The sequence below is a fragment of the Bidens hawaiensis genome, unplaced genomic scaffold, assembly GCF_021521415.1.
Source record: "Bidens hawaiensis isolate Kalapana, Puna unplaced genomic scaffold, B.hawaiensis_p1.1 tig00001016_1, whole genome shotgun sequence".
Lineage (NCBI taxonomy): Eukaryota > Viridiplantae > Streptophyta > Magnoliopsida > Asterales > Asteraceae > Bidens > Bidens hawaiensis.
Window position 1 is genome coordinate 3,833,558 of NW_027491059.1, and position 12,567 is coordinate 3,846,124.

General features: G+C 42.0%; 1 pseudogene; it reads left to right on the forward strand.

Moving 5' to 3' along the window:
- Nucleotides 1-10,976: 10,976 nt before the first annotated feature.
- Nucleotides 10,977-12,048, forward strand: LOC143552301 (putative CCR4-associated factor 1 homolog 7 pseudogene; annotated as a pseudogene).
- Nucleotides 12,049-12,567: the final 519 nt, after the last annotated feature.

Here is a 12,567-nt window from a genome sequence, read left to right on the forward strand (position 1 = left end):
AATTTAAACTAAGTATGCAAGTCATAAGTTTATAAAGCAAGGAACCCAGAGAAGGAAATAACAATCTTATACGCAAAAAGATTTGTATTTCACAAAGATATATTACAAAGAATGGCTGGGTAACTACCCGCCTACAAAACAAAATCTAGTCTATCCTAGCAGCGGGAAGGGATCTTCAGAATCAAGCTTCAGGACCACTTCCACTTGGACCCGCCCCATCAGTAGAGCGTGGCGGTTCAAGGAAAGCCTTGAGGATAGCAAGTCCATCATCAGCAGCAGCGACTTCCTTCACCTTCTCCACCACCGGATGCGGGAAGGCGGCATATTGGTTCACCGCTTGGTCATATGCAGCTTCGGTGTCCACATCGAACAAAGGGAAGTTGGAAGGCGGGACGCCTTTCTCAACAAACCCTAGACCAAGCAGGAAGCCGGCCTTTTCCCCATCCTCATGAGAAGCGTTGAGGGCTGCGCTCATGGCATCATCGTAAGTAGTCTCTGAGAAGACCCGATGCACAACCTACAAAGAAAATACAAGTGTCAAACACCCTTTCTATGTACAAAGGAAAGCGTGAAGACGTAAAGCTAAACATACCTGAGACAACGCTTCTCGAAGAAGCCATTCCTTGGCAACCAGAGCTTCTTGAAGGGCGGCTTGAGCTTGGGTGCAGGCGCGTTCGGCTTCGCTTTTGTTAAGGTTGGCAAGTAGCACTTCCTTTGCGGCAGCCTCTTCGACACCCTTAAGCTTCCGCTCGGTATGGTCAAGCACGCCCCTCTGGTCCAAGATCTCCTGGAGCTTCTTGGCATCTTCCATCGCCAAGGCATCATGAGCACGTTGGAGAGCCTCTAATTTGGCCTTGAGCTCCTCGTTCTCCACGCGTAAAGGCTCAGCAACGGCTTCAGCCTTGGTGGCCCTCTCGGTTGCGTTCGCAGTCTCCTTAGCCAGCCGAAGCTGTTCGTTAACAGCTTGGGCAGCCTTGGAGCGGGCCTCGAGTCGCGCTTGAACCTCAACCTCGAGGGCCTTGAAGGCCTTCTCCTTCTCCGCAGCAGCTGCGACCAACTTTTGGTTCTCCTCCCGAAGAGCCCGCGCTTGAGATACTTCCTTGGCGCGAGCTGCTTTCAACTTGTCGTTTTCACGACAAAGCAGCTCGACGCGCGGCTGCATCCGGGCCTGAAGAACCCGAAGCTCATTGGTTAGCCTACCCTCCTGGTAGCTAGCCATGGCTTCCCCCAACGCACCATGGGGAGCAGCGTGGCGAGCCCATTCCACGCACTCCACAGGGGTACGAAGGGTTGTTCCTCGGCGGATGTTCCATCGCGGAACATACACTTCATTGGAATCCGACACTGCAAAAGAAACAAAGCAGTTAGGAAAAGATGAAGAAAAATATGAAGGCCAAAAGAACCCTACGCACCTGTAGGGTCGATTACAGGCCGATAGCCACCGAACCCATCGCCTGAACCTAAGGGAAATCCATCCAAAAGGTCGGGCAGATGGGAAGGTGGCAAAGATTGGCGAGAAGCCCTCCGCGTACCTGATGGGCCGGCTGTCGTTGCCGGTGGCGGAGGCATAGTAGCGGCCGCTGTGGTCGCCGCCGCGGTCGGCGCCGCAGAATCCGTAGCAATCGTAACCGCCGGCTCGGTGAAAGATGCTGTGAAAATCGCACTTACCACCGGCGGTGACGTCATCTCAGCTGGAACAGTCGGCTCAAGGGAGTGAGCAACTGATCCAGCGGAAGCAGGAGCAGGCGCCTGGGTCGTCGCCTCAGGTAGGCTAACCGAGCCTACCGTCATCGGCGGAGGGGTACTCCTCTGCGCTCCACCCTGGAATGCGTCAACATCCACGCCTGCACAAGAAAAGTGTTTCAATAAATTTATAAAGTGATAAATCTACAAAGATAAGGATGTTTGTACTTACGGGTTTTCTTGAGCTTGAACGTACGGACGGGCGGGGACGAACCCGATGGAGCCGGTCTCTTGATGCCGGTCACCGTCGTCGTCATTGGTTCTCCGGAGGTAACAGTCGTAGCCTCCGGAGCAATGGTCTTCTCACCACCGGGGTTCCCCGCCGCCTCTTCACTATCTGACTCGGTGTCAGATAGAAGCACCGGATCAGCTGTGGAGGCCACCTTCTCCTTCCCTTTCCCGCCGGCAGCCCTTTTCTTCCGCACCAACGGATGACCATCTGCGGATTCCTCAGAAGAAGACAGGATGTCAGGAATTCCAGCAGCGGGTACAGCATTGAGGGGTGGAGGATAGAATAACGCCTTACCTGGCCGCCGGTGGCTCAGGATCTCGTGGCCCAGCGGATAGACCTCCACAAACCGATCCGCCGTTTGTTCCAGGATGGGTAGCTCGTTCTCGTCTAGAGCACGAGTACCCATCCGCGCGGGACCATCAGCTTCCCGCGGGTACAGGAGCGACTCCAAATCGTTCCCCTCTGAAAGAAAAGAAACAGTTAGAAGACAAACTCGTATCAGCAAGAAAAACAAGACATACCATAAGGAGTAGAGTTCAAACCGTATTCGAGAAGGATGGGAACCTGAGACGCCTCCTTCCATACCCGGCTCATCCCCAGCATCACCATCCCGGACTCCGCAAACCGGTAAACCGGAGATTGGACCCGGGATATCTTCGCGAACCATTCCGCCTCCTGGTAGTTGGTGGCGTGGTGGCTCAGAATTGCTTGGCCATTTTTAAACTTCATGGCAATGGGGACGGCGCGGGCAGAAATGTAGAAGAACTCCCGCTTCCACGATCGGAGACTGCGCTCGGTCGCGCAAATCTTCAAACCCTTGATCCGGGTTGTCAGGGTGTACCACCCCTGGATGCACCTCCAAGTATAGAAGGTCATCAGGCGGTCCACATAGGGCTCAATGCCCAAAATCCGGCACACCCACTCGAAGTGGCGAATCTTGGCGATCGCCATGGGGTGCAACTCGGTCAAATGCACACCGTGCCTCTCCAGGACACGGTACACAAACTTTGTCAATGGGAACCTAAGGTTCCCATAAACAAAGAATGCAGCATATACCCCGATCTTGCCACTGGGGGCATCGTACACGGTCTGATGGGGTTCAGGAAACTCGGGCTCGAGAGGATCGAGCATGAACTTCCTAACAACATACCTGTACTGATCGCCGGGCAGAGCACACTGGCACTCGCCAGCAGTACTCTTATCATCGACTACAACTTCAGCATCATGTGAAGACATATTGCAGAGGAAGAAAAAACGATTTCGGAGGAATGCTCAACTGAATAAGAGAGTATTCACCATAAATCGCCTTAGAGATGAAAGAGAAGAAGTGAAGATGTGAATTACAAAGGACCCTCTTACCCTTTATATAGTGATCGCAATTAATGCGGTGAATTTAATGCGAAGGAGAGAGAAATTGAAGGTGCAATGAAACCGTGACATGTGGCACCGAGCAAGCTGGCAACAGCTGTTGACAGGACGCGTACCATTAATTTCGCGGCCACGCGCCCGAAAAATCGCGCCCAAGCGCCTGAAAAAGCGTCTGGAATGACCATGTACTGTCACGTCACCATAACTTCCTGCACGATCTGACACAGTCAGAAGAAACCGTCGCACGACGTTTCAGAGTTTTGGACTGTTCTTATCTTTCCACCAACTCTTCGAATTTCAAAATTCAAAATTCAAAACGATCAAAAAGTAGGCGGGAAAATACCCCTTACCTTGGCAAACAAGTAACCGTAAGACGGCTGCGGGTACAGTGTTAAGGCAAAACCCTTCACATACCTAGCACCCGCAGGGAATTGAAGCCAAGAAAACCTTGGCGAACAAGTAACCGTAAGACGAATGCGGGTACAGTGTTAAGGCAAAACCCTTCACATACCTAGCACCCGCAGGGAATTGAAGCCAAGTACCTCGGCAACCAAGTAACTATAAGACGGGTGCGGGTACAGTGTTAAGGCAAAACCCTTCACATACCTAGCACCCGCAGGGAATTGACGCCAGGAATACCTTGGAAGTAAAGTAACCGTAAGACGAGCGCAGGTACAGTGTTAAGGCAAAACCCTTCACATACCTAGCGCTCCGCTGGGAATTGAAACCAAGAAGGATCTTCTGGGCAATGCTTGCGGAAACGGAAATAACATCCCCGCATAGCGGGAACGTCGAGAACTACGTTGTTTGAAGCTCCAGGATGGAATTGGTGGTCTTAACATAATTGATCACTATGTTCAAAACTACCAAAACCTCATGGAGAATCCACACAAGTGGGACTCAACGCTCCTGACTTGCGAGGAGGTTACAGCCTACCCGCATCATACCCAAAGACCAAGCAGGAAACTCGGGCATTTCTGCAAGTGACAAGGACTTCCGCGGGAGGAATCCCCATGGAAAACCTTAAAAAACCCTTTTCAAAACCCTCTGCTTAAGTCCAAAAGTTCACCTCAATTTATTAAACACTCATGAGAAGAACATTGGACTGGGGGGACTTGAAGAGGTAGGTCCCAGCAGAGCCCAGTTGGACCCGCAAGACTCACCTTGAAGAGGGACGTCTGCGCAGAAACCAACTGGATCCGCAGGACCAACCATGCTCAGAGACGTGACGTCCTTACGCGCAGTACGCAAGCTGGTCCCGCAGGAAATGCCTCCCGATGGTGAAGGACTCCGCCTGTCCCCGCAGCCTCGGATACAAGCCATCAGGGAAGGCCACCCGCGCAGCAAGGCTACACGCACAAGGCACTTAGCTCTCAATCACTCAGTGTCACCGGAAGGAATGAGCGAAGCCGGGAACAATCCCGCACAAGGGCGGGAGGGGGAATACTCCCGCCCAAATAAGCCAGTCTGTAAGATACGGGAAGATCTTCGGTACTGTACCTGACGAGGTATGGGAAAAAGATCTGACTAAAGATACGACAGCTTATTGACAACAGTATGGTGAGCAGCATGCTCCTGTACTGTGTCACTATTAGCCGCTGCCTACTCACCAACTCCTGTCATACCACATGCGTAGCCGGCAGTTGGTGGAAAAGGAATGGTATACAGCAGGCCTGGTCATTATCAGCCGCTGCCTACCCACCAACTACCAGCAGGGCACGTGCGTAGGCTACTGTTGGTGGAACAGGAACACTGTTGCAGCCGGCCATACCTCCTTGGAAACCTACTTTCGGCTATAAATACCACAAATGGTATGACCATCTGATCTCATCATATTATCATCCTATATCATCATATTATACCTGATATCTGCTCTAGTAATCTCTTAATATACATTTATATTTAAAGAGCAATCTAGTCTGATTCTCACGCCGGAGGGTGGTCACAAGGAGGAACCCCCCCCCCCCCCTTCTCAGTGACAAGCTCACGGTGTCTGTTTTGCAGGTTATCAGAAGAACCATCTTCTCAGGGTCTAACCCCTCGTGGGAAACATCTATCTGACCCCCAGGTTACCAGTAATCTGCCCGGGGTCTGGTTAGTGTTTCTTCAAGCGTGTTTAAAGAAATCTACGTGATATAGAGAAGCATCTTCCAAATATACAAATCTAGAAACACATTGGAAGGGTTTTTGCATGAATTTTCAGACATGACTTACTATCAGTATCTTACAGAGCACGTTGGAATCTATTATGAGAACAGACATCTTAGCGACGATGACTATGGCGAGGTCAAGTTCAAGGTTATGCTCGAAGGCGAGGGTGAGGTTTCTGTCAAACACCAAAGAAGAGAATTGAAGAGGCTGTAAGTAATTTTAATTTACCCATTCAAGCCGGCCAAATGATCTCGATCTCTTTACCATGCATGCATGCTTATAATGTTTGTAATAGCTTCATAAGTTAACATATATGATATATGTATGGTTTACTTTACCCACCACTTTACTATATATACATATAGATTTCCACATTTCTTTTGTCTTAATTAGGAACCAGAAAGACATTCGATCAGCAGCTACAAGCAATTGCAGACATCCTTTAAACTCTCTTTAAGTGTTCCAAAGATCAAGTTTCTAGTCATTTTAGTAGGTTTTAAGTTAATTTTATTTTGGGTAATATTATTTATGTTCTATGTTTACTAGTTTTAATGAAGCAACCTTTATGTTTAATAGTAGGGTTAATTCTCTGTTTATCATTTTTAGTAAGTAAATTATCAAATATTTCATTTGGTAGCATAGGTCCGGTTTGACCCGAAACTATAAACCTGTTCAAGAAGGCTTACTTCTAGCTCAAGCTTGTAATAACCGAAGCAAATTAACTGTTGTTACATGTGGGTTCAACCTGTTTTTGTATGGTTTAGTTTTCGATTTGAAAAACAAGATTTAACAGTTCGGTTTACGTTTTGAAACTTGAAACCAATTACTTAGCATAATTAATCTTTCATCCTTATTATTAATATATAATCGATAATCTATACTCTCTAATAAAAAGCTACAAGTTTTGCCACTTGTCACTTCCATATTAAACCTCATCATTTTTAACAAATTTATAATAGTAAAATAATATTTACCATTCTTAAAATTTATGTTTCAAAATTTATTAATTTAATATTTACTTCCTATTTTTTTCAAACATTTGATATTTATAATATCTTTTACTTTAAAAATGTTTTAAACACTATTGTACAACGACTGTGTATTAATAGTGTTTAATAGGTTTATTGCTTCTTGTATATTGATTATTTATTAAATATTGTATTTTCAAGAACTATCCGTAAAGCAGACTGGTCTCAAACTAGTATGGTATATACATATACAAATATGAATAATATTCGAGCACTATATTTATTATCTGAAAAATTCAAGCTAAAATTGGCAAACCAACTGAACTGGAACCTATAGTATGTCCTTAGTCCCTTAGTGTTTGGCGATCAAAGGTGCATGAAGTCCTCTAACAGTCTAACTATGTATAATTCCATAATACCTTGCTTTGTGTTTAGTGATTAAGGTGAAGGAGACCCGTGTCATGTGCTTGGTGGAGGAAAAAATTATACATGGAAGATAAATGTTTTACTAATTATATAATCATTGTATTACTACATTTAGAGTTTTCATTCTGCAAGGCTTCAGGCATTGTTGTCATTTCAATGCAGTGGTCCATTGCAAGCTTAATAAGGCGAGGGGATAATCAAGAGTGGTCTACTTCTGATTTGTCTTTGAGGTTTATCTTGCAAAGAAGTAACGATAACTTACGAAGGTTTGCGAGGGGTAATATGGTCTTTTTGGGTAGTTGCGGGATGCACACTTTTTAAAACTAGAGACTTCGGAAATTGGTTAAGGTGCCTAAGACCGATATGGTTATTGGTTAAGGCACCAAACTAGAAATCTAACTTTAGGCTTGTCTTCTATAGATGCCGGCAAGAAATAATCAGTGGAATCATAATTCAAGATCAAGAATTCAGCATTAGGAAAGTCCAATTTTTATGTTTGTTTATTTACGTTGGTTTGTTTATATATAATTATTTATTAGTAAAACTAATTAATCCATCATGCATTGGTGCATCATAGTATCACACCAATCAACTAACAGAGCCAAACTTTGGTTAATCGGCTATGAACAAATAAGAACACGTTAGATTTTGTCATTTTTTTTCATTCATTTACGTCTATTTTATGTCCATTTAAGTTTGTTTACTTATGCTCGTTATAATACAAGCAAAGAAAGATAAACAAACATAAGAAAAATGACTTCTTAACATGTGACACCCCACACTTTCACGTTAACACTGTTAACCCAAACTCCGTTATCTTACACGTCATGCATAGTATTTACACGAGTCAGTAACAATTCACACACACGAGTCCGTTAGTACGCATTATGTCGAATAAGACATGTTTAAATAATTCGGATATAATTGTTATGTGTTAAATGATTTTATGTGTTACACGATTTAGTAGATTATGCTCGCTTAACATGCTATTAGTTATTATATAAAAATAATACCTCAAGCATATATTTATAACATTATATGTGTGAAATTACATGTTAAATCATTACGTGTTTAGTTCATAGCTTGTTTTATGAAATTACGAACGACTGCACGTAATTGATACGATTTCAGCTTTTACAAGAATAATATTTTACGAAGTAACAACGAGGCTTAGTTTTATGGACTTTGGTTATAATTTTAGTTAAAAAGATTCGTTATAACCTGATTCGTTGTTAAAAGTTCGTTAAAAGTTACAACTTGTTTCAACAAGGACTATTCTTGTATATATGATTTAATATAATATAAATAAATAAACAAACCTTTATCTAATTCAGAAACCATCGATCTCTAGCGCCCCCCCCCCCTCTCTTTCACGACTTCACACCACCAACAAACCCTAATCACCTTCAATTCAATCTTAATTCATGCAATTGGTGATGTCTTTGAGTGATTCTCATCATTCCTGACACCAGTTGGAAAAGTAAGCCAGTCAAGTGCATGCATTTGGTTTTGAGGAAAGTCTATTGCATGCGTCATAAGGTGAGTTCATGCTTTTTCCAACTTGTTTTCTGGATTGAAAATACAACTATTTTCGTATACTTGGTTTCTGGATTGAAACACAACTATTTTCGTATACTTGTTTTCGTGATTGAAAACAATAAAACTATTTTCGTATACTTGTTTTCTGAATTGAAAACAACAAAACATTTTCCTTACTTATTTTCCGGATTGAAAACAAAACATTTGTCTATAATTGTTTTCTGGATTGAAAACACAAAACATTTGCCTATACTTGTTTTTTGGATCGAAAACACGGACATACTTACGTACTGCTTTTCTGGCGGAAAACGCAGCAACTTCTTTTGGATTTATGTAGTTTCTTATATATCACAAGTGTATACTAGATGTCTTCATATCACTTAAAGTCCTTACATACCTTGAACCGTTAGGATGGGATCGCGGGAAAATTTAAATAGTACTACTGGGTTTGACAAACCCCACCTGCTATAACTCGACTGGAGGTCGGACGGGTGTAAATTGTCCTAACATACATCGCTATTGTTTTGTGATAGACCTGGTAAGAAGGCATGCAGACAGTCAGCTTCGGTTCAAATGTCTAGTAGCTTGTAAATGGGTTAGCTACCTTGGTATATTTGAAAAATGCTAAATCTACATACACTACTTATGCTACGTATATTATCTATATATATATACTACTTTTTAATACAACTTATGAACTCACCGATCTCGTGTTGACCCTTGAGTATTTATACTTGCCCAGGTTGCTAGGTATGCTAAGGAGCACTTGCATGCACTTGTTTGGAGTTGCGTTATAGTATGGATACACGTCTTATATGGTTCCACACTTGAATGGGTTATACATGTTTGAGCAATTAATACTTCGTCTTTAAATTGTTTACTTTTACGCTTCCGTAAACGCATTTTATACTGTAAATGTATTTTCCCATTTAATGAAAAATTATAAATGATATATTTTATTTTTAAATGGTTGTTTAGTATGACAAGTGGCTAGATCCTGGTATGTCACACGCCTCGTGGTAAAACCCCGTCAGTTGGAAATTCGAGGGTGTGACATAATAGGCGAACACGAAGAAAAAGTACGTCCACGAGTAGAACATTTTCAGGTTTAATTTAAAAAATAAATTATTGTTATTGCTTCTTACCACTGGTACTAGATCGCATACGATGGTTTTGCTACAAGCACTAGAGAGGTCACATCAACGACCACTCCGCTCCATCCTCCTTATGCATATTTTATTATTTATAAAAAATACAGCGCAGGGATTAATATTTGGTCCCGAGTAGCAGTAACGCTACCCATAGCTTACCTAAATTGTTACAAAGTATGGACATGATTGTAGGTCCAAAATATCTGCAAAAATTAAAAACGAAATGAAAGATAAAGACGGTGTGCAATGCATGTGTGTTTATTTATTGTTATTATAATATATGAATATGAATTTGAGTGTTTGATGGTGCTGTCTGTCTGTCTTTTCTCTTTGTTTCTCTCTTTCTTTCTGTATCTGTAAATCGCAGTCAAGAAGGAGGTGGACAGGGAAAAGAAGGCTATACCTCCTCCGTGCAATTCCTCAATCCCTAAACATAATTAATTGCCAATCCTCCGAATTATTCGATTTTCGGTGAGAATCTCTTCGATTTACCTTCGGTTTTCATTCAATTACGCTAGGTTAACGACAATTCATGTTGCCAATTCCAGATCTGGATGGATTACGATCTGTACGTCGAATTTCCGTTGCGTAATTTGATTTTCGGTAAGGATTTGTTTAATTTTTGATCGAATTACGCTAGGTTAATGATTTTTGTTGTGAATTTTGCAGATCTGGATTGATTACCATTTGTACGTTGAGTTTTCGGTAAGGATTTGTTCGATTTACGTTCGGTTTTGATTAATTTACGCTAGGTTAATGATTCGTGATGTGAATTGTCCAGATCTGGATTGAATCCGAACCGTACGTTGAATTTCGTTGCGTAATTCGATTGCCGGTAAGAATTTGTTCGGTTTACGTTCGATTTTCGATTAATTTATGCTAGGTTAACGATTCGTGATGTGAATTGTCCAGATCTGGATTGACTACGATCTGTATGTTGAATTTCGGTTGCGTAATTCATATTTCGGTAAGAATTTTGTTCATTTTTTATCGAATTACGCTAGGTTAACGATTCGTGTTGCGAATATACGTTCGATATTGGATTAAAATAAGCTAGGCTAACGATTTATGTTACGAATATCCAGATCTTGATTGAATCAGAATTTTACGCTGAATTTCCGTTGCCTAGCTGCTATTAATCCTCAACTAAAAGATCGACGTTCGATTTCCTCTTATTGTTCGGTTTTCGGTAAGAATCTGTTGTGTTTGTGTTAGGTTTTTTATTGAATTACACTAGGTTTACGATTTATTTTGCGAATTTTCCAGGTCTGGATTGATTCCGAACTGTGGCTGCTATCAATCGTTAATTAGAAGATCAATGTTTGATTTCTTCTAATTATTCGATTTTCGGTAAGAATTTGTTGTGCATTTGTTCGATTTTGGATTGTTTTCTAGTGAAATACGTGAAGATTAACGATTCATGTTGCGAATTTTTCAGATCTGGATTGATTTCGAGTTGTATGTTGGATTCTCTGATTGAAATTGTATAATTGTGTTTGAGAAATGTCGCTTCTGTCAAAAGGCGATTCGATTCAGATCAGAGAGGTGTGGAATGACAATCTGGAAGAAGAATTTGCATTGATTCGAGGAATTGTTGATGATTATCCTTACATAGCTATGGACACCGAGTTTCCAGGGATAGTTCTTCGTCCTGTTGGTAACTTCAAAAACAGCAACGATTATCATTACCAGACGTTAAAAGACAACGTGGACATGCTGAAATTGATTCAATTAGGGTTAACGTTCTCCGACGACCAAGGGAATTTACCGATGGACACGGAGACGGATAAGCCTTGCATATGGCAATTCAATTTCCGGGAATTCAACGTGAAAGACGACGTTTACGCGAACGATTCAGTCGAGCTTTTGAGAGAGAGCGGTATAGATTTTAACAAGAACAATGAGAAGGGAATAGATGCAGGAAGATTCGGGGAGCTGCTGATGTCATCAGGGATCGTTTTGAATGACAGCGTGTATTGGGTGACGTTTCACAGTGGATACGATTTCGGTTATTTGTTGAAGCTTTTGACTTGCAAGAATCTGCCTGATACACAAACTGGCTTCTTTAATTTGATCAATATGTTTTTCCCCACCATTTACGACATTAAGCATTTGATGAAGTTTTGCAACAGTCTTCATGGCGGATTAAACAAGCTTGCGCAATTGTTGGAAGTAGAAAGAATTGGGATATGTCATCAAGCGGGTTCGGACAGTTTGCTTACTTCATGTACCTTCAGGAAGTTGATAGAGAATTTCTTTAGTGGTTCATTGGAGAAGTATGCTGGTGTCTTATATGGTTTGGGTGTTGAAAATTGAAAAAAATGTTTTAAAAAAAATAAAAAAATTTGAAAAAAGTGTGAAAAAAATGGTAGTTGTATGTTAAGTTGCAATGCCTGTTGTAATGGCCATTGGCATCACAGCTTGTACACTTCAGGATTAATTAATTTAAGGTTAACATTTGATGTTAGAACTTCATCTTAATGTTTTCTATAATTAGTTTTGGATCAACAGCATAATGGTGCTCTGGTTCAATTGACACATTAGGTTTCTGAATCTACACTGTTTGCTGAAAGTAAAGACACCATGAGATCAACTCTAATATTATTGATTTCATAAGATTTTGTACATAGCGGGAGGTGGAAAGAAAACTTCATAAAAAAGACTAGTGGGAAACTAGCAAAAACCCCAAGACAAACAACCAAAGAAGCCAAAAGGCGGAAAGAAAAACACCAAACGAAATGTTAAAAAACCAAAATTCTTCTTCTTCTTCTTCTTCTTCTTCTTCTTCTTCTTCTTGCAAACAAGATCTTCCATGCCCTCGAGATTCATCCCCAAGTCATGAGCCAACCTACCGTAGCATCAACCTCCTCCTTTATATTGTCACAAGCCGTAGGACAATCCTTAACAACATCCTGTGACTCATCAAGCCCTTCCTCGCTTAGCACATCATCTCGGAGATGCACTTCAAGCATACGATTATCAACAATCT